General features: G+C 42.1%; 1 pseudogene across 1 annotated transcript in view; it reads right to left on the bottom strand.

The window, feature by feature from the left end:
* LOC311099813 (amine oxidase [flavin-containing]-like) overlaps positions 1-21,569 on the bottom strand; it is a 131,321-nt pseudogene that overhangs the window by 61,973 nt on the left and 47,779 nt on the right. Inside the window, exons 5-9 of the transcript in view lie at positions 20,759-20,863; positions 16,184-16,310; positions 15,588-15,677; positions 6,133-6,217; positions 5,738-5,930 (exon numbers count right to left, since the gene is read on the bottom strand). The product of the transcript in view is annotated as an amine oxidase [flavin-containing]-like (transcript). The remainder of the gene's footprint in view (positions 1-5,737; positions 5,931-6,132; positions 6,218-15,587; positions 15,678-16,183; positions 16,311-20,758; positions 20,864-21,569) is intronic.

The raw sequence follows: 21,569 nt of genomic DNA, 5'->3' as shown, positions 1-21,569 counted from the left end.
AATCTTCCACAGAGATTAATATCTACCGTATATCTTTAGAATCACTTCGACTTCGCAATAACTCCTACTTTCCGTGCTATACTAAATAAGTCAGTATGTAATCCTATCCACACAGTTTCTGAGAGCCTTTCAGCCTGCTGTATGAGGCTTGGGTCATAGTGGGCAAATCAATGCTAATGCATTGCTTACCTGTTTTCCTACAGTGTAAACAAACCATATGGATTAACTATGAGTGGCAGATCTGTCGGGTCCATTGCCATTGCTCCTCTTTCAGAGCAAAGATAGATGGCAATATCAGGCGGTGGGATGCTTGTCTGCAAGTCAAGTCCAATTGCATACATTTGAAATTCCAGTTTAGTCATGTAGAACTATACTGAGAGGGAGATGCCGATTGCCCAGAACCTAATTTCACCCCTGTAGATTGCACCTTAATTCACCCACATCCACAACAGAAAATACACACACGCACACACACACACAAAGGCGCACACACATACAAGCAAACGTGCATACACACAAACAAACACACACACACACACACACATGCATGAAGACACATACACGGACAAGTGCAGATGTGCACACACACTCATGCACACAAACAGCTGCCATGCTCAAAGCAACCTAGCTACTACTTCTCAAACACAATCACATACAACGCAGAATCAAGTATACAATGCATTCGGAAAGTATTCAAACCCCTTCACTTTTTCCACATTTTGATACATTACAAACTTATTCTAAAATATATATATTTTTAATCCTCATCAATCTACACACAATACCCCCATAATAACAAAATGAAAACAAGTTTTTTTTAAATCTTTGCAAATGTATTACAAATAAAAAACTGAAATAACTTATTTACTTAAATATTCAGACCCTTTCCTATGAGACTCAAGATTGAGCTCAGGTGCATCCTGTTTCCATTGATCATCCTTGAGATGTTTCTACAACTTGATTGGAGTCCACCTGTGGTAAATTAAATTGATTGGACATGATTTGGAAAGGCACATACCTGTCTATATAAGGTCCCACAGTTGACAGTGCATGTCAGAGCAAAAACCAAGCCATGAGGTCGAAGGAATTGTCCGTAGAGCTCCGAGACAGGATTATGTCGAGACACAGATCTGGGAAAGGGTACCAACACATTTCTGCAGCATTGAAGGTCCCCAAGAACACAGTGGCCTCCATCATTCTTAAATGGAAGAAGTTTGGGACCACCAAGACTCTTCCTAGAGCTGGCCGACCGTCCAAACTGAGCAATTGGAGGAGAAGGGCCTTAGTCAAGGAGGTGACCAAGAACCCGATGGTCACTCTGACAGAGTTCCAGAGTTCCTCTGTGGAGATGGGAGAACATTCCAGAAGGACAACCATCTCTGCAGCACTCCACCAATCAGACCTTTATGGCAGAGTGGCCAGAAGGAAGCCACTCCTCAGTAAAAGGCACATGACAGCCCGCTTAGAGTTTGCCAAAAGGCACCTAAAAGACTCTCAGACCATGAGAAACAAGATTCTCTGGTCTGATGAAACCAAGATTGAACTCTTTGGCCTGAATGCCAAGCGTCACGTCTTTAGGAAACCTGGAACCATCCCTACGGTGAAGCATGGTGGTGGCAGCATAATGCTGTGGGGATGTCTTTCAGCAGCAGGGACTGGGAGACTAGTCAGGATCGAGCGAAAGATGAACGGAGCAAAGTACAGAGAGATCCTTGATGAAAACCTGCTCCAGAGCACTCAGGACCTCTGACTGGCGCGAAGGTTCACCTTCCAACAGGACAACGACACTAAGCACACAGCCAAGACAACGCAAGAGTGGCTTCGGGAAAAGTCTCTGAATGTCCTTGAGTGGCCCAGCCAGAGCCCGGACTTGAACCCGAACATCTCTGGAGAGACCTAAAAATAGCTGTGCAGCAATGCTCCCCATCCAACCTGACAGAGCTTGAGAGGATCTACAGAGAAGAATGGGAGAAACTTCCCAAATACAGGTGTGCCAAGCTTGTAGCGTCATACCCAACAAGACTCGAGGCTGTAATCGCTTCCAATGGTCCTTCAACAAAGTACTGAGTAAAGGGTCTGAATAATTATGTAAATGTCATATTTCAGTTGTTAATTTTTTATACATTTGCAAACATTTCTAAAACCCAGTTTTTGCTTTGTCACTATGGGGTATTGTGTGTAGATTGATGATGAAAAAAACGATTTAATCCATTTTAGAATACGGCAGTAACGTAACAAAATGTGGAAAAAGTCAAAGGGTCTGAATACTTTCCGAATGCAAACAAAATGCTAATTTAGAACATGGAGAGCTGTGTGTATTGTAGAGTAGAACATTGCTAGAAAAGCAGGACATATTAACTCTATTGAGTCACATTACAAGAATTTGCTAAGAGTGATAACAAGAGAGTAGTTTTGAGGCTGACAACCACAAAACAACAGCTTGACATGTCTAATAAGCTTTGGAACAAATAAAACATTTAGAGTATGAAAACTGAATAAGTAGCAATGTTCACAGCCAAACCACAGCTAAATCTCTCATATTCTGGCGCCACAATCTCTCGCAGAGTATTATAATATGAAGTAAAACCAAACAGTTCATAAATCATTGAGATGGCTGAGAAACAGGCAAAAAGGACGACCAGTTATTATACCGTGCCTTGCAAAAGCATTCATCCCCTTGGCGTTTTTCCCATTTTTTTGCATTACAACCTGTAATTTAAATTGATTTTCATTTGGATGTTATGTAATGGACATACACAAAATAGTTCAAATTGGTGAAGTGAAATGAAAAAAATAACTTGTTTCAAAAAATGTATTACGGAAAAGTGGTGCGTGCATATGTATTCACCCCCTTTGCTATGAAGCCACTAAATAAGATCTGATGACACCAATTACCTTCAGAAGTCACATAATTAGTTAAATAAAGTCCACCTGTGTGCAATTTAAGTGTCACATGATCTGTCATATGATCTCAGTATATATACACCTGTTCTGAAAGGCCCCAGAGTTTGCAACACCACTAAGCAAGGGGCACCACCAAGCAAGCGGCACCATGAAGACCAAGGAGCTCTCCAAACAGGTCAGGGACAAAGTTGTGGAGAAGTACAGATCAGGGTTGGGTTATAAAAAAATATCAGAAACGTTGAACATCCCACGGAGCATCATTAAATCCATTATTAAAAAATGGAAAGATTATGGCACCACAACAAACCTGCCAAGAGAGGGCCGCCCACCAAAACTTATGGACCAGGCAAGGAGGGCATTAATCAGAGAGGCAACAAAGAGACCAAAGATAAACCTGGAGGAGCTGCAAAGCTCCACAGCGGAGATTGGAGTATCTGTCCATAGGACAACTTTAAGCTGTACAATCCACAGAGCTGGGCTTTACGGAAGAGTGGCCAGAAAAAAGCCATTGCTTAAAGAAGAAAATAAGCAAACACGGTTGGTGTTCGCCAAAAGGCATGTGGGAGACTCCCCAAACATTTAGAAGAAGGTACTCTATTCAGATGAGACTAAAATTGAGCTTTTTGGCCATCAAGGAAAATGCTATGTCTGGCGCAAACCCAACACCTCTCATCACCCCGAGAACACCATCCCCACAGTGAAGCATGGTGGTGGCAGCATCATGCTGTGGGAATGTTTTTCATCGGCAGGGACTGGGAAACTGGTCAAAATTGAAGGAATGATGGATGGCGCTAAATACAGGGAAATTCTTGAGGGAAACCTGTTTCAGTCTTCCAGAGATTTGAGACTGGGACGGAGGTTCACCTTCCAGCAGGACAATGAACCTAAACATACTGCTAAAGCAACACTGGAGTCGTTTAAGGGGAAACATTTAAATGTCTTGGAATGGCCAAGTCAAAGCCCAGACCTCAATCCAATTGAGAATCTGTGGTATGACTTAAAGATTGCTGTACACCAGCGGAACCCATCCAACTTGAAGGAGCTGGGGCAGTTTTGCCTTGAAGAATGGGCAAAAATCCCAGTGGCTAGATGTGCCAAGCTTATAGAGACATATCCCAAGAGACTTGCAGCTGTAATTGCTGCAAAAGGTGGCTCTACAAAGTATTGACTTGGGGGGGGTGAATAGTTATGCACGCTCAAGTTCAGTTTTTTTGTCTTATTTCTTGTTTGTTTCACAATAAAAAATATTGTGCATCTTCAAAGTGGTAGGCATGTTGTGTAAATCAAATGATACAAACCCCCCCAAAAATCCATTTTAATTCCAGGTTGTAAGGCAACAAAATAGGAAAAATGCCAAGGGGGGTGAATACTTTCGCAAGCCACTGTAAAAGATAGATGGATGGGGGATAAGTCATACAACCGCCAAGACATGATGGATCAGAGAACACGCAACTCGCAGACAGTGCGAGAGAAGGGCTCTGCATGTGTTTGCATATACAGTATGTGTGTCACTGTCGTGTGTGTGTGTGTGTAATGTTGTGGATCTGTATAATGAGTAGAACAGCTGAGTGTTCTTCAGTCTGTAAGTGGAGTATGTCCATTGTGATGAAACCTTGAAAACATGTCTTTGTTTGTTAGGAGGGTAATATTTATGTACTATTGATAAGGAATGTGTGAATGTGTGTGGGTTAGGCTTGGGCGGTATACAGTATACTGGGGTATTTGAAATACCCACAGTGTGATTATTAATACCGTCAAAATAATTGTTCATTTTTTTGTTTAGTTTTTAATATTCAATCAAATTCAATTGAGGTATGTTTCTTAACAAAGAGGACACAGAGAATATTGACGTTTAGTGACTTGATGATCCACTGTTGTGCAGCCGAGAGGTGATCAAGTTACACTTGAAATTCACTACTCATGTTTGCCAGCTAAATATCATAGCTATAACTATATGTTAACTATCTAAGATGTGCAAAAAAAGTAATAATCTCCAGCTCAGGGCTCCAGCTATGCATTTGGTTTGCTAACTTGCTAGTTATAGGTGGCTAGCTTGCATGATTACAGCAGAGACAATCAATCCCCTCCAAGATCAAGTGTGAGTAGCCTTTTGAGATTGTTGTACTCTATGATCTGGATTGTCTGTGTTGTATAGCACACTGTATTACTTATACAACAAATATAAGGACAGGACATGACACGGGAGTAGAAACTAACGTGGGCATTGTTTAATGCGTTTCACAGGACAAAATATTCCAAGCATTCTAATGTACTAATGCAGGGGGGATACTACAGGTGCCCTAAAGGGACAAACTAGAATATCAATACACAACAGTCTGTCCTTGCAATTAGTTTATGTTCGCTTGAGCTTGTTAGCGTCCGCTATGGGAATTCGCTAGAACTTTGTTAGCATTTGTTTTGTTGTTTTTTACGTTTGGAAAGTAATAGCGCCCCTTGTGTGCACTTCCGGTAATATGGTAGAGGAACAGTATGAAGGTATGGAAATCTGGATACCGCCAAAGTGTGGGTGTACACGTGCACGAGTGTGTGAGTCGGCTTTACACAACGTCCTCACTTCTTCCTCAGTCAGAATCCTGCTCCATGCCAAGGTCTATCCATACCCAGCTTCCTATGACTGGAAATGCCAGGGCACTTTCCAGGGCATCTGAATTTCAAAGTGAACACACAGATTACTTTAAGCGCCATTTGCTTCTTTTATTCATCACTCACCCTTCTTTTTGGACGGACCTCTAAATCACTGCACTGCCTCTGGTTTTAAGAGTCCCTGTCACCTTCCAGGCTGCCTCCTTAGCTGATTTAGATCCAGCGGAACACTGGCGACAGAGCCCGGACGATCCCTGCTGCATAATTCAATGCTGTTCCCAGACCTGTCTCATTAAGTGTCCTGGCTGGGGTCCATGGCTCGGGGCTCGATGGGCGGAGAGTTCTGGGTGGCGGGCATTGGGGCCATGCCTCCATCCCAGCTCCCAGCTCCATGGGTAGGGTAGAGCCAGAGTCCATAGAGTCTGGGAGCAAGAGAGCTATGGGAGCCACAGCCAGGCATGAGTCAGTGGAACCAAGGTCTTATCATATCTGCATGGCTGTCCTGGTTAATACACATGAGTAGCTGAGCTGTGAGTTTCTGTGTCAGTGGATATTTCATTAAAGGAGTGATGGGGTAGAGGTGACAGAGGTAGGGTGACAGAGGCCTGACACACACACACTGACCTGCTAGGTGAGGAGGGCAGGTGACAATCGCTGATCTGCACAGGTAGGAGTGGGTGGCTGTCGTCACCTTGGCCCACTCATCATCCTGTGGGGCATACACACACACACGCACACACACATAAACACGCAGATGCGTGCACGCACACACATGCACAGACAAATCAAATCAGTAACACAAATCAGTCACGTTAGGGTCCGTGGAGACTAAGCTAATAATGCTGAATGGACGGGTAAATACAATGGAGCAACGCAACAGCGATGGAAAAGACAAAATGCTCACAGTGCAGCTGGAGGCCCTGAGAGAGAAGAACACAGCACTGGAAAATAGAACTAGGAAATTCGGGGCGGCAGGTAGCTTAGTGGGTAAGAGCGTTGTGCCAGTAACCGAAAGGTCGCTGGTTCTAATCCCCGAGCCGACTAGGTGAAAAATCTGTCGATGTGCCCTTAAGCAAGGCACTTAACCCTAAATTGCTCCTGTAAGTCGCTCTGGATAAGAGCGTCTGCTAAATGACTAAAATGTAAATGTGAAAATCCAAGGCCTGGCAGAAGGCTGAGAAGGATATGATCCTATAGCCTTCTTTGAAACATTCTTCTTCAACATGTTCGGCTCGTGTCCCCGCGCGCATTGAACTACAAATTGCGCACAGGTCTCCAATGTTTGGGTGAGATTTCTGCAACTTCAAGATAAATTATACATATGACACTCTCTCTCTGGAGAAGGGCCACCTGAGCTTCGATTATGCACAGATCCGAATATTCCCTGACTACTCAGTGGAGGTTTAGAAGCAGTCTTGAGAGATCACAGCATTGAGTATGGATTACGCTTCCTGGCGATGCTGATGGTGGACTACCATGAAGAGAAAATATCCTTCATATCCAAGGCTGAAATCCTTGCATTCCTAGCAGAGAATAACCTCACCAGAAAATACACCGGTCCAAGCAAAAAATACACCGCCCCCCCCCCCAAAAAAAAGATGGATAGAATGGTAAGACTCTGTCCGACTACCAACAAATAAGTTAAGTTATTGTTAAGTTCATATTATGCTCAGTATGAGTAGAGCGGGGCCTTGAGTGGGATATGTAGGTTAAGTTTCTGCTTATGAACTTGAGGTGCATTAGGTGGCCTATGAGGGAACTGTGGCGGCACAGGACTGATTTGATTAGTCAACTATGAAATAGGCTGCATTATGTTGGCCCTAAGCCTATTAATCTACTATATCCTACAAGGTCCCATTTGCTTTTTTTGTTCGTTTTGTTTCTATTACTATTTTCAAATTAAAATGGTGGAGAGAGGAGGACAAAATCCCTTATTTACCGGAACTATCATGGACTGCATAATGTCTCCTAACTGCGTCTCCGTTACTCTCTGTTCCCTTTTTTCCATGTTTATATTATTATTTGTATACACAAAAATAGTAGAGAGAGGAGAATGAACTTCCTTTTTATTTATTGAAACTATAATGAACCACAAAATGAGTTTTAAACGCATCTCTGCTCCTCTCCCTCCCACCTGCCTATTTTGATTGTATTATGCAGGCCTAACTCCACCAAGATATGAAATCTGAGTAGAGAATATTGTTATAATTACTGAACTTGTATATCTCTCCGAGCATGCACTTCGCAGGCTATAGGATATGGATCATTTGATTGAGCCTATATGCGCAATTGATATTGCCCCAGCTGAGAATCATAGATGAGGGGTGACATCGGGCACATATCCATATACAGTATAGCCTAATAAGCAACTCATTCTAAAACACTGAGAAATATTGAAACGTTATCAATTACAAATGACATGACCCTCCCCTGGACTAGATTTAAAAAAAATACTAAACCCTCCGCCTGACTGAAATTTAAAAAGCATGAACCACCCCCATTTTCCTCCAGGTTACAGTTCTGTACATTTCGATCTGTCCCTTAACCCCTAAAACAATCGTATATCACTAATGCAGGCATTGTAACCTATTTAAAAGAGAGATTGTCGCACATAGGTATTGACGTGACAACCTTCGGAAACATGTTTCTGATGTTTTAATGGACGGGCTGGAAAGGGCCATCCATTTCCAGCCCATCCATTCAAAAATCGGAAACATACATCTGAGGTAAAAGTTAAAACATGTTTCCGATGGTAAGAAACGGTATATACATCGATTTTATGTTGATAATGATAACATTTACAGTACCAGTCAAAAGTTTGGACACACCTACTGATTCAAGGGTTTTTCTTTATTTTTACTATTTTCTACATTTTAGAATAATAATGAAGACATCAAAACTATGAAATGACACATATGGAATCATGTAGTAACCAAAAAAGTGTTAAACAAATCTAAATGTATTTTATATACAAATAGCCACCCTTTGCCTTGATGACAGCTTTGCACACTCTTGTCATTCTCTCAACCAGCTTAATGAGGTAGTCACCTGGAATGCATTTCAATTAACAGGTGTGCCTTCTTAAAAGTTAATTTGAGGAATTTATTTCCTTCTTAATGCGTTTGAGACAATCAGTTGTGTTGTGACAAGGTAGGGGGGGTATACAGAAGATAGCCCTATTTGGTAAAAGACCAAGTCCATATTAAGGCAAGAACAGCTCAAATAAGCAAAGAGAAACGACAGTCCATCATTACTTTAAGACATGAAGGTCAGTCAATACGGAACATTTCAAGAACTTTGAAAGTTTCTTCAAGTGCAGTCGCAAAAACCATCAAGCGCTATGATGAATCCTGACTAGTGTCCCAGTCCCTGCCGCTGAAAAACATCCCCACAGAATGATGCTGCCACCACCATGCTTCACCATAGGGATGGTGCCAGATTTCCTCCAGACGTGACGCTTGGCATTCAGGCCAAAGAGTTCAATCGTGGTTTCATCAGACCAGAGAATGTTGTTTCTCATGATCTGAGAGTCTTTAGGTGCCTTTTGACAAACTCCAAGTGGGCTGCATGTGCCTTTTACTGAGGAGTGGCTTCCGTCTGGTCACTCTAACATAAAGGCCTGATTGGTGGAGTGCTGCAGAGATGGTTGTCCTTCTGGAAGGTTCTCTCATCTCCACAGAGGAAAGCTGGAGCTCTGTTAGAGTGACCATCAGGTTCTTGGTCACCTCCCTGACCAAGGCCCTTCTCCCCCGATTGCTCAGTTTGGCCGGGCAGCCAGCTCTAGGAAGAGTCTTGGTGGTTCCAAACTTCTTTCATTTAAGAATGATGGAGGCCACTGTGTTCTTGGGGACCTTCAATGCTGCAGAAATGTTTTGGTACCCTTCCCCAGATCTGTGTCTTGACATAATCCTGTCTCTGAGCTCAACGAAAAATTCCTTCGAACTCATGGCTTGGTTTTTGCTCTGACATGCACTGTCAACTGTGGGACCTTATATAGACAGGTGTGTGCCTTTCCAAATCATGTCCAATCAATTGAATCTACCACAGATGGACTCCAATCAAGTTGTAGAAACATCTCAAGGATGAAACAGGATGCACCTGAGCTCAATTTTGAGTCTCATATCAAAGGGGCTGAATACTTATGTAAATAATATATTTCTGTTTTTTATTTGTAATACATTTGCTAAAATTTCAAAAACCTGTTTTCGCTTTGTCATTATGGGGTAGTGTGTGTAGATTGATGAGGAGAAAAAAAAGTCTTTAATCCATTTTAGAAAAAGGCTGTAACGTAACCAAATGTGGAAAAGGTCAAGGGGTCTGAATACTTTCCGAATGCACTGTAAGTGCCTTTGAACGGGGTATGGTAGTAGGCACCAGGCGCACCGGTTTGAATGTCAAGAACTGCCACGCTGCTGTGTTTTTCACGTTCAACAGTTTCCTGTGTGTATCAAGAATGTTCCACCACCCAAAGGACATCCGGCCAACTTGACACAACTATGGGAAGCATTGTAGTCAACATGGGCCAGCATCCCTGTGTAATGCTTTCGAGTCCATGCCCCCGACAAATTGAGGCTGCTCTGAGGGCAAAAGGCGGTGCAACTCAATATTAGGAAGGTGCTCCTAATGTTTTGTACAGTCAGTGTATATGCTAGTTGAATGTAGAAATGTAAGTTGTAAAAGCTAATAATTATTGTTATATGCCTTATTTGTTTGATATTTTGTAATTCCAGTTAGATTTTGATGGAAGTGAACCTGAAATGAATGTTGTATAATGATATGTTTATGATAGAGTTTTAAATGTCTTCATTTTCAGGTTTGAATGAGACAATGTATTCCCCTAAGATTATTATTTTACGAAAGTTATTGTTTTATTAATATTATATCACTTGTTTTTCTTTCCTTATCATATGTAAGACTAAATGCTATTTGTAATTTGCTTTGGCGGAGATATGTGTTTAATATACTATCAAGATAAGAAAGTGTCTTATCGTAGATCATTCCATAGAATTTGAGAAAAATACCATCGGTCACTAAAACGTCTATAGCCCATCTGATTTCAGATGATCAATCCTTACAAAATAAGGAAGAGTCTATATGCTCCAAGTTTTTTCTATCGTTATTAGAACGTTTTGTAAATGGCAGTTGTTTGGGAGAAAAGCATTGATTTTCGTATAAGATACACATTTTCACAGGTGTTTTTTCTTGACTGATTACAATTGGATTGATGTGGTGCTATTGTCATAATTTGAAAGAGCTGTTTCTCAGCTTTTAAAAGATGTATCATGTTTTTATATAAGGCTTGACACCAGCAAATTATTCTCATTTATGCACACCGAGGTCATGGTCCAGTAAAAATTGTCACATTCCGCCAGGCAGGAAAGGGTTACATGTTTGTACACAGATATCTTCCTGTACAACACATGTCAAATCAAGATAATAGACAGGCCAAGGGGGCCTATGGCTCAACTGTATCAGTTGGAATGGAAAATGAATTTTGAAATCTGTTTAATGCAACAAGGTCTTGGCACACTTACAACTTCTCAAGGCAAATATTGGTTGTTGTTTTTTAAACACACCTCTACCCAGATGACCATTCACGCTTAAAACAAATCCTGGGTTGGGCAGGTTTTCAGCTCTAGCTATCAAAGCAGATAACGTGGGATAACTATTCTGATCAATCATAATACACATTTTGCACCTTCTCAGGTATCGCAGACATTAATGGTAAATATATTATGGTCTCAGGGATGCTGTATAATATTCCTGTGGTTCTGGTAAATATTTATACCCCTAATGTGGACGATATGAACTTCATGAAAAATTTGGTGTCTACGGTTGTGGTCAAAAGTTTTGAGAATGACACAAATATTAATTTTCACAAAGTCTGCTGCCTCAGTTTTTATGATGGCATTTTGCATATACTCCAGAATGTTATGAGTGATCAGATGAATTGCAATTAATTGCAAAGTCCCTCTTTGCCATGAAAATGAACTTAATCCCAAAAAATGTCAGCCCTGCCACAAAAGGACCAGCTGACATCATGTCAGTGATTCTCTCGTTAACACAAGTGAGAGTGTTGACGAGGACAAGGCTGGAGATCACTCTGTCATGCTGATTGAGTTCGAATAACAGACTGGAAGCTTTAAAGGAGGGTGGTGCTTGAAATCATTGTTCTTCCTCTGTTAACCATGGTTACCTGCAAGGAAACACGTGCCGTCATCATTGCTTTGCACAAAAAAGGGCTTCACAGGCAAGGATATTGCTGCTAGTATGATTGCACCTAAATTAACCATTTATCGGATCATCAAGAACTTCAAGGAGAGAGGTTCAATTGTTGTGAAGAAGGCTTAAGGGTTGCCCAAGAAAGTCCAGCAAGCGCCAGGACCGTCTCCTAAAGTTGATTCAGCTGCGGAATCGGGGCACCACCAGTGCAGAGCTTGCTCAGGAATGGCAGCAGGCAGGTGTGAGTGCATCTGCATGCACAGTGAGACGAATACTTTTGGAGGATGGCCTGGTGTCAAGAAGGTCAGCGAGGAAGCCACTTCTCTCCAGGAAAAACATCAGGGACAGACTGATATTCTGCAAAAGGTACAGGGATTGGACTGCTGAGGACTGGGGTAAAGTCATTTTCTCTGATGAATCCCCATTCCGATTGTTTGGGGCATCCGGAAAAAAAGCTTGTCCGGAGAAGACAAGGTGAGCGCTACCATCAGTCCTGCGTCATGCCAACAGTAAAGCATCCTGAGACCATTCATGTGTGGGGTTGCTTCTCAGCCAAAGGAGTGGGCTCACTCACAATTTTGCCTAAGAACACAGCCATGAATAAAGAATGGTACCAACACATCCTCCGAAAGCAACTTCTCCCAACCATCCAATAACAGTTTGGTGATGAACAATGCCTTTTCCAGCATGATGGAGCACATTGCCATAAGGCAAAAGTGATAACTAAGTGGCTCGGGGAACAAAACATCGACATTTTGGTTCCATGGCCAGGAAACTCCCCAGACCTTAATCCCATTGAGAACTTGTGGTCAATCCTCAAGAGGCAGGTGGACAAACAAAAACCCACAAATTCTGACAAACTCCAAGCATTGATTATGCAAGAATGGGCTGCCATCAGTCAGGATGTGGCCCAGAAGTTAATTGACAGCATGCCAGGGCGGATTGCAGAGGTCTTGAAAAAGAAGGGACAACACTGCAAATATTGACTCTTTGCATAAACTTAATGTAATTGTCAGTAAAAGCCTTTGACACTTATGGAATGCTTGTAATTATACTTCACTATACCATAGTAACATCTGACAAAAATATCTAAAAACACTGAAGCAGCAAACTTTGTGAAGACCAATACTTGTGTCATTCTCAAAACTTTTGACCACGACTGTATACTGCCTGATCTAAACACCCATCAACTAATCCTAGGCGGAGACTTTAACTGTGTGCTGGATCCACTTTTTGACCACTCTTCTAATAATAATGCCCCTCTCTCTCTAATAATAATGCCCCTCTCCCCCATGTTCACCATACCTTTTCATGTATTGACTATTGGTTTGTAACAACAAATTGATGTCACATGTCAACCTTTGCAACTATGACAACATTGTAATATCTGAACATGCTCCCCTTGTCCTCCAGTTTACAGTGCCTGATAGAAAAAGCCCTAACAAAGTCTGGTGCATTAATTCATTGCTGCTGGCAGAACAAAACTGTGTTGATTTTATCACAGCTCAAATAGAGTCCTTTGTGGAAGTCAATAAGACTCCTGATGTTTCTCCCTCCATTCTATGGGAAACGTTTAAAGCTTTTATTCGTGGACAGATAATCTCATACTCGGCCAGCAATAACAAACAACGTACAAAGAAGGTGGCCAAGATAAAAGGCCGTAAAGCAGAATTCTAGCCCACCAATTAAGACAATCCACAGCCTCCCGCCTAATACGCTTTAGTCACGCAGGCGTCATTTTGAAAACGAAAGCGAGGCTGAGGTGGGAAATCCTAGGAGTGAACCCCGGAAGTGGTCCTCTGTAGCTCAATTGGTAGAGCATGGCGCTTGTAATGCCAGGGTAGTGGGTTTGATCCCCGGGACCACCCATACGTAAAAATCTATGCACACATGACTGTAAGTCGCTTTGGATAAAAGCGTCTGCTAAATGGCATATTATTATTATTATTATTATAAGTAAGCCCAGGTAATGAGTTGTTGTTGTGTGATCGTAGCTAGTTAAGATAGCATGTCGTACTGATGTGTAACTGAATGCACCTCATACAAGAGGAGAAAAGCTGATAAAAAGTGTATATATATTTTTTTGGGGTTTTTTACCCCTCTTTTTCTCTCCAATTGGTAGTTACAGTCTTTGTCCCATCGCTGCAACCCCCGTACGGACACGAGAGAGGCGAAGGTCGAGAGTCGTGCGTCCTCCGAAACCCAACCCAACCCAACCGAGCCGCACTGCTTCTTGACACAGTGCCTGCTTAACCCAGAAGCCAGCCGCACCAATGTGTGAGAGGAAACACCGTACACCTGGCGACCAAGTCAGCGTGCACTGCCCGCCACAGGGGTCGCTAGTGCGCAATGGGACAAGAACATCCCTGCCGGCCAAACCCTCCCTACCCTGGACAAATCCAAATGAACAAGAAATTACACTATCCATCATAGTTAAATTTGCTTTCCCTTTTCACAGTGCCCCTGTCAATGCTGAAAGGATAGACAGATGAGCCAACTGCAGAGTTAGTTGGTGATCCATTGTGAATATTTTTGTAGTTCATTGTTTTTCAACAATAAAAAATATTTTCTGAAATGTTTACATTGACATTGACTGACATTTTAAAAATCTTAAACTATTTTACACCTGCCAATCTCTGTTATGATAATAGGCTACATTATCCCCACTTCTGTTATGTCACCAGAAAATCCAAGTTCACAAATATCCTAACCCCTGCCTTTGGAAGAGCAGCTGGAGCCAGCGTGTGGTGAAATAGATCGCCTGTCAAAGGAGAATGACTCACTAAGAAGCCAACAGTTTTGTCTCCAACATTTCCAGTGTGATCCCAGGTTCATCATGTTCTACACTGAGACTGACAACTGACAAAGACTGACAACTTGAAAGCCGATTGCCAGGCTTAAAATACATGTCATAGGCTTAGAACACATACACTACTTGACCAAAAGTATGTGGACAACTGCTCGTCGAACATCTCATTCCAAAATCATGGGCATTCATATGGAGTTGGTCCCCCCTTTGCTGCTATAACAGCCTCCACTCTTCAGGGAAGGCTTCCCACTAGATGTTGGAACATTGCTGCGGGGACTTGCTTCCATTGAGCCACAAGAGCATTAGTGAGGTTGGGCACTGATGTTGGGCGATTAGGCCTGGCTCGCAGTCAGCGTTCCAATTCATCCCAAAGGTGTTCGATGGGGTTGAGGACAGGGCTCTGTGCAGGCCAGTCAAGTTCTTCCACACCGATCTAGACAAACAATTTCTGTATGGACCTCACTTTATGCACGGGGGCATTGTCATGCTGAAACAGGAAAGGGCCTTCCCCAAACTGTTGCCACAAAGTTGGAAGCACAGAATTGTCTAGAATGTCATTGTATGCTGTAGTGTTAAGATTTCCCTTCACTGGAACTAAGGGGCCTAGCCCAAACCATGAAAAACAGCCCCAGACCATTATTCCTCCTCCACCAAACTTTACAGTTGGCACTATGCATTCGGGCAGGTAGCGTTCTCCTGGCATCCGCCAAACCCAGTTTTCAGCTGTGCTAACATAATTGCAAAAGGGTTTTCCAATGATCAATTAGCCTTTTAAAATGATAAACTTGGATTAGCAAACACAACGTGCCATTGGAACACAGGACTGATGGTTGCTGATAATGGGCCTCTGTATTCCTATGTAGATATTCCATTAAATATAGATATTCCATTGTGGTGCCTCACAGTAGCGTCAGAGAGAAAGAGAGAGAGAGAGACAGTGGGGCGGAACAGACAGAGGCCCACAGGAGACAGCCTGTTTCCTGTCTAAAGTGACTTATCTAAGTGTCGCGTTTCGTCACTCCCTGAGTGAGCTGTTACTGTACGCTACCTGCCATATGGCCGTCACAGCCTGGCCCAGCCGGACACTCTCCCTCCCAATCTGTTGGGGTAAGCACTCCGACAGCTGCTGGATTCCCCCCTGTGGACACAGAGCAGCATCACAGTCCAGGTCAGTGCAGTACAGTGACAATATGTGTAGAGTAGACCATCAGTGTGTTGAGTTCAATTAGGACTGCTAACCAAGTTCTCACAGTATGTGGTACAAAAGCAATATCCAGATCCAAGTGCGACAGAAATCAGATGCAGTTTCTCTCCTTCTCTCTCCCTGTCTTTATATCTATCTGTCTCTCCCCTATATCTCGCTAGCTTTCTTTTCAATATCTCCTCCTCCAAGACCCAAAGGAACAGGAGAATTCTCCTGTTTTCCATAGAGAGCAGCAGAAGTGACTCCTATGACTGTTATGTCCTTGGTAAAGCTGTAATTCCCCAATTCCCAAACCACTCTACTCCTCTCCCTAACCCACTCTGCGAGGGTCAAAAGACCACAGTCTCGCCTCGGGTCGCCCCATCACCAGCGCTCCCCTACTCTACCCCCTGTGAAACCAGAGAGCGACAGAGATAACTGTAGAGCCCATCCCAGGTCATCTTGACTCTGAACTCCTGTGCTGAGCCTGGGGTGCTTTCCAGCGTGCACAGGACCCCTCCAGCTGCTGAAGCATACATGAGGAAGTAGACACAACCTGACTACACACACCCATCTCCTCCTTCATCTCTGGAGACAGACGAGCGAGACACAGAGAGAGAGAGAGAGAGAGAGAGAGAGAGAGAGAGAGAGAGAGAGAGAGAGAGAGAGAGAGAGAGAGAGAGAGAGAGAGAGAGAGAGAGAGAGAGAGAGAGAGAGAGAGAGAGAAAACAAAGAAAAAACCTTAAAGGAATACGGCGAGGTTCTGGCAATTAAGCCATTTTCCACTTACCCAGAGTCAGATGAACTTGTGGATACCATGTCTCTGCGTGTAGTATGAAGAAGGTTAGAGGTTGTTTCTCAAGCCAATGCTAACTAGCGATAGCACAATGACTGGAAGTCTACAGGTGTGCTATGAATCTTGTATGAATCTCGCAGTATCCCTATAACCAAATACAGAATTAGTGACCATAGCCAATGGCATTTGAAATAGGACGCCCATCAAAAAACATGGTTGGTCAGGGAGGACAGACTATGTCATCACTGTGTGTGAGGAGAGATAGAAAGTGAAGAACAATTTCTAATCACCTGCCCCAAATCTGTGACCGATTCGGTCTTATGTAGCAAAATTTGAAATTGTGTTTTTTACATTGGATAAAAGTAGAGACTCAGAGCTAGAAAATTGTATATCATACACTGCAGTTGAGGAACAATGGGAAAGTAATTCTGCTTTGAAAGTTGATAAACTTGTAACCTCAATTTTGAGAAAATGGTCCTTGAATGTTTTGGTAAACCTAATGGAAAGCTCTTCTTTGTCTACAACCATTCAGCATCGTTCACACCCTCTTAAGTCCCACCCATCTCTTTAAGGATGCACATGTGAGGCCATGTACTAAACAACCAAAGATTTCAAGACTAAAGGCTGGTTTATACTATGTCTATCGACAGTTGTCGCAGTGACATCATGCACATTCTATTGTCATCCGACATCAAACTTGTCATTGTCGTTATGAAAAAGTATCAACACAAAAACTACAGGCTGCCTGGTGGTCCAAAATAGCATAACTAGTGTATTTTAACAGCAATTAACCCACCAGTTTAAAAATCCATTTAGTATATTTCAATCTAGCAAACCAAGCAACTAAAAGCAACTTTCTAAACAATGTTTTGGTTCGTTTCTAGCTCGTTAGCTAGCTAGCTAATGTTAAGTTAGCTGGCTAGCCAGTTCAAATAATGACCATATCATATAGCTAAACAATTAACCATAATCCCAACTCATAATGTTACTACCCTGCATGAATCTGCAGGTAACTAACCAACCAGGTTCAATGTTAGCTAGCTAGCTAACATTAGACTATAACTAGCAATGCAAAGGGCTCTGAGATACGAATAATATTACTACACAGATCACACACGTAATGTTAGCTAACGAGCCAGCCAGCTAACGTTAGCTAGCTAGCTAACAGTATGCTTTAACTTGAAATGAAAACAACTTTCTGATTAAATTAGAAACGTACAATATCTGAAAATGTAGCTAGCTAGACTATCTTATCCGTATACATGGATGGACGCTTCTCCCTCTCTGTCACGGATGCCATGGTTGCCCTTAGTTTGAAGATGTAATCCGGAGACAGGTGTTTTATACAACAGCCTTCTGTGTGTTCTCTTTTCGACTCCCTCTGCACATTTGCAATCAAACGCCATAATTTTCTCCATCTCCTTAGCTATCATACTCTAATTCCACCGGGCATTCCAATGATTTCAAAACTCGGTCCTCTAGAAGTGGAGAGCAACACTTTTGTAGTTCTACTACGTGATATCGTTTAAAAAAACTGCGTTACAAAGGATTACCTACACATACTGACCAGCACGTTATAGACAGAAGCGTACTACATGGCAGACCAATCCAAACTCATCTCTCGGCATGTCCAGCCCATCCATTATCTCAGCCAATCATGGCTAGTGTGAAGGTTCCTGTCTTTTTCCGTGGCTTAACAAACTATTTTATTCGTATTTACAGATGGCATACAAGTTTGTTATTAAGGCACATGAAAGTTCACGTTCCATAAGGCATTTCTGCCAAAATACGCATTTTGCAACAAACAACAAAAAAAGTTTACGTTCAAATGGCTCTCCTGTTTCCTGCCTAGTTTTCTGAAACGAGTCACATATATATTACTTAGAGATTCCTTCTTCCACAAATTCAAAATAAAAAGTTATACTTTAACAGAACCATCAAACAAAGATAAACTTTGTATACTTTATTACATTGACCTTGTCATTCATACCATTAAAGCATGTTACATTTGAGAGAGAGCGAGAGAGAGATAGAGAGAGAGGGAGGTCAGAGGAAGACAGAGACACAGAGAAGAAGAGAGATAGAGAGTAATTGAGACAGAGGGTGCAAGAGGATGCGAAACAACACAGATAACAGATGTCTTTGTGTGTCAGAATTCTCATTTCCATTATGTACATGTACAGCCATCAGCACAAACACACACATTCCTAATATATGTGGAAAATAGTGAAATGCATAATTGATGGTTCAAAGTGTGAGGCCCAGGAGGGCTCCAGAGAGTTTGAAAGGAAAGCCAAGTCTGAATGTATTCGGTTCTCTAATTAAGCAATAAGGCCTGAGGAGGTGTGATATATTGGGGGTGGGGAATCGGATGGCTACATTTAAAAAGAGGGGTATCCTAGCTTTACAATGCTACTGCGTTTATTTCTCAACTCCCAAAATTGTGCACATAGTTAAACAAATTCATATACAAACTGAGTTTGTAGCATGGTTGGGTGCAACTGGGCAACATAGCTCTTAAAGGGGCAGCAGCATTTTAAAAGGGCAATGACATACTTGTAATCGAAACAAAAAAATCATATTTTTCGATTGATAATTACTATTTATTTCATTTTTTTATATATACATAAGTCAGTTGCATGTCAATTAAGTTGTGCAGAGCCCAAATGTGGGGTGGGAGATTACAATCAGGACAAAGTGTCTTCAAAAATAAAAGTTGTTCTCAAACAGTTTCATTGCAACTTTTTATTTTACAATACATAGTTGTGCGGTTGTCTTGATGTTCTCTGAAGGGAAGTCCCACTGTCTCAGACCTTAAAAAACATATGTTCAAAGAGATGAGCTCCTTGGTGGCCAACCATAAGCCAAACCCTCTGACTGTGCCTGAGGCAGTATATGCATTACCTAGGAACACTACAGAGCATCCTCTAGGCACTGTAGGGGCAAACGTACAGTGGAACACCCAGTTCTTGACAGTTCTGAATATTTGAATCTGTAATCAATTCAATTTCAAACACTTTGTCCTTCTTTTTTGTTTGTTCTCATGGTATCATTTGCCACAGCAATTTTCCATCAGGTGTGGCAGCACCACACCACTTTTGATTTAGTTTAATAAAATATATTGTAGCAAAGCGTTAAAAAGAGGGGCAAAATTCAGTTTTTTAAACCGATTTGCCTCATGATTTGTCAACTCGCACACAATTTCTCTGCCCTTCACATCAGAGTGCAGCTGCAGGCTCTTTGTGTGTCTTGACCAATCAGATTCACGGAAATTGCAGGTCGCGCTGGCCAGGCACAACGCACAAGTTCAAGGCGCGCTCTCCACTTTCCTCCGGTATTTATTTAGCACTCCCAACAGACACAAGCAAAAACTCTTCCATAAATGTAGCATTCTATACACCTAAACACTAGTGATATGACATGCTGTATTGCATGGAAACGAGATTATTTTTCCGTCTGATCAACTGTAGGCTAACAGCAGCTGCATAGTCTAGCCCGGCTATGCGCCCTGTACCTCTGGTCAGGGTAGACGAAGCGGTAACGTTGTGCATTTATAGCCCATTTGTTTGTGAGAAAATGTGAATGGGATCAAATTTGGTTTATATTCAAACGTTTTCCATCCAAAATTATTACCTGGAATTAATCATTAAACACAATAGCTTACATAGACTGTGAGTTAATTTTTTTATTAGGCCTACACGATGCAATCCTTCATAAAGCAAGCTCAGTCCTGGGAGTTTTGTAAATGATGTTGCTTTCTCTGTGTCTGTATATAGGAAACCCCCCTTCTTTAAAATAGAATTCATATGAACGAGTACAAGGTTGCGGCAGTTTGGCTGGGTTTTCATCCTCCCCAAGGCCAGGAGTTTTTCCAGGAGTAAAAAACAACAACATGTGACCTGATTAGAAAAACTCTGGTCCAATCATAGCCCATATTTAAAAAATGTACAACAGATTAATCACGTCATACCGTATAAGGTCCAGATTTATACCTTGTTAGATTACCAGATCAGGAAAAACTACAGGCCCCAGATTATTATTTTTCACCACACCACTTTGGGACATGTGGTGCTACCTCTGATCTTGACCCCAATGTTGGACCGTATCCCAGCTCTGCTGTTGTCTATACCCACACTATTAAAAAACTATTACAATCTCAAAATTAATGTTGGTGTACATGCCCTTGGGTGTTGTTTTGGTGTCAGATTCTTAGTGAGTTGTGAGATGTGGTGCATGTCACCTTCTGTCCAGGCATGCTTCTCTATGTAGGAGTGTAGGGTCATACTGTCCAGCTCCTAGGCATTGGGGGTCTTCATGGGGTCCTCCACTGACTCAACCTGTCAATCTGACACATAGCACATACATGTACACATTAATGATAATGCAAATCAAATCAAATCAAATTGTATTTGTCAGATGCGCCGAATACAACAGGTGTAGAACTTACCGTGAAATGCTTACTTACAAGCCCTTAACCAACAATGCAGTTCAAGAAATAGAGTTAAGAAAATATTTACTAAATAAAGTAAAAAATAAAATAAAATGTAACACAATAAAATAACATGTGTTGCATACAGTACACATTAATGATATAGACCATTGAGACAGCCAAAACGTCATTGACGTATAAAGCAATACAATATTACAGCATTATTATTACAATATTACAGTATTCATAATTTCTGCACTGGCCTCAAACTATTCTTTGAACCCCTTTTTTTGCAATCTTCTTGGTGTTCACTGGATGTGTTCTGTTGTTACTTCCATCCCTCTCCTCAATCTGGGCTTGAACCTGGCCACCAGGGACGCATCAACAACTGTCAACCACAAAGCATCGTTACCTATCGCTCCACAAAAGCCACGGCTCTTGTGGAGTCAGGGAAACAACTAGTTCAAGGTCTCAGAGCGGGTGACATCATTTGATTGATTGAATGAAACTACGAGCAACGCTAACTAGCTAACCATTTCACATCAGCTACATTTACCCCACCTTTGACCGCAGTAGGGAAGAGCCCAACTGAGTGATCGTGGTCAACAGCATCAATGTAACA

Source organism: Coregonus lavaretus, assembly GCF_964263955.1.
Source record: "Coregonus lavaretus genome assembly, chromosome: 24".
Classification (NCBI taxonomy): domain Eukaryota; kingdom Metazoa; phylum Chordata; class Actinopteri; order Salmoniformes; family Salmonidae; genus Coregonus; species Coregonus lavaretus.
The sequence above is the reverse complement of the archived record's forward strand: the minus strand, read 5'-3'. Positions and strand labels throughout refer to the sequence as shown.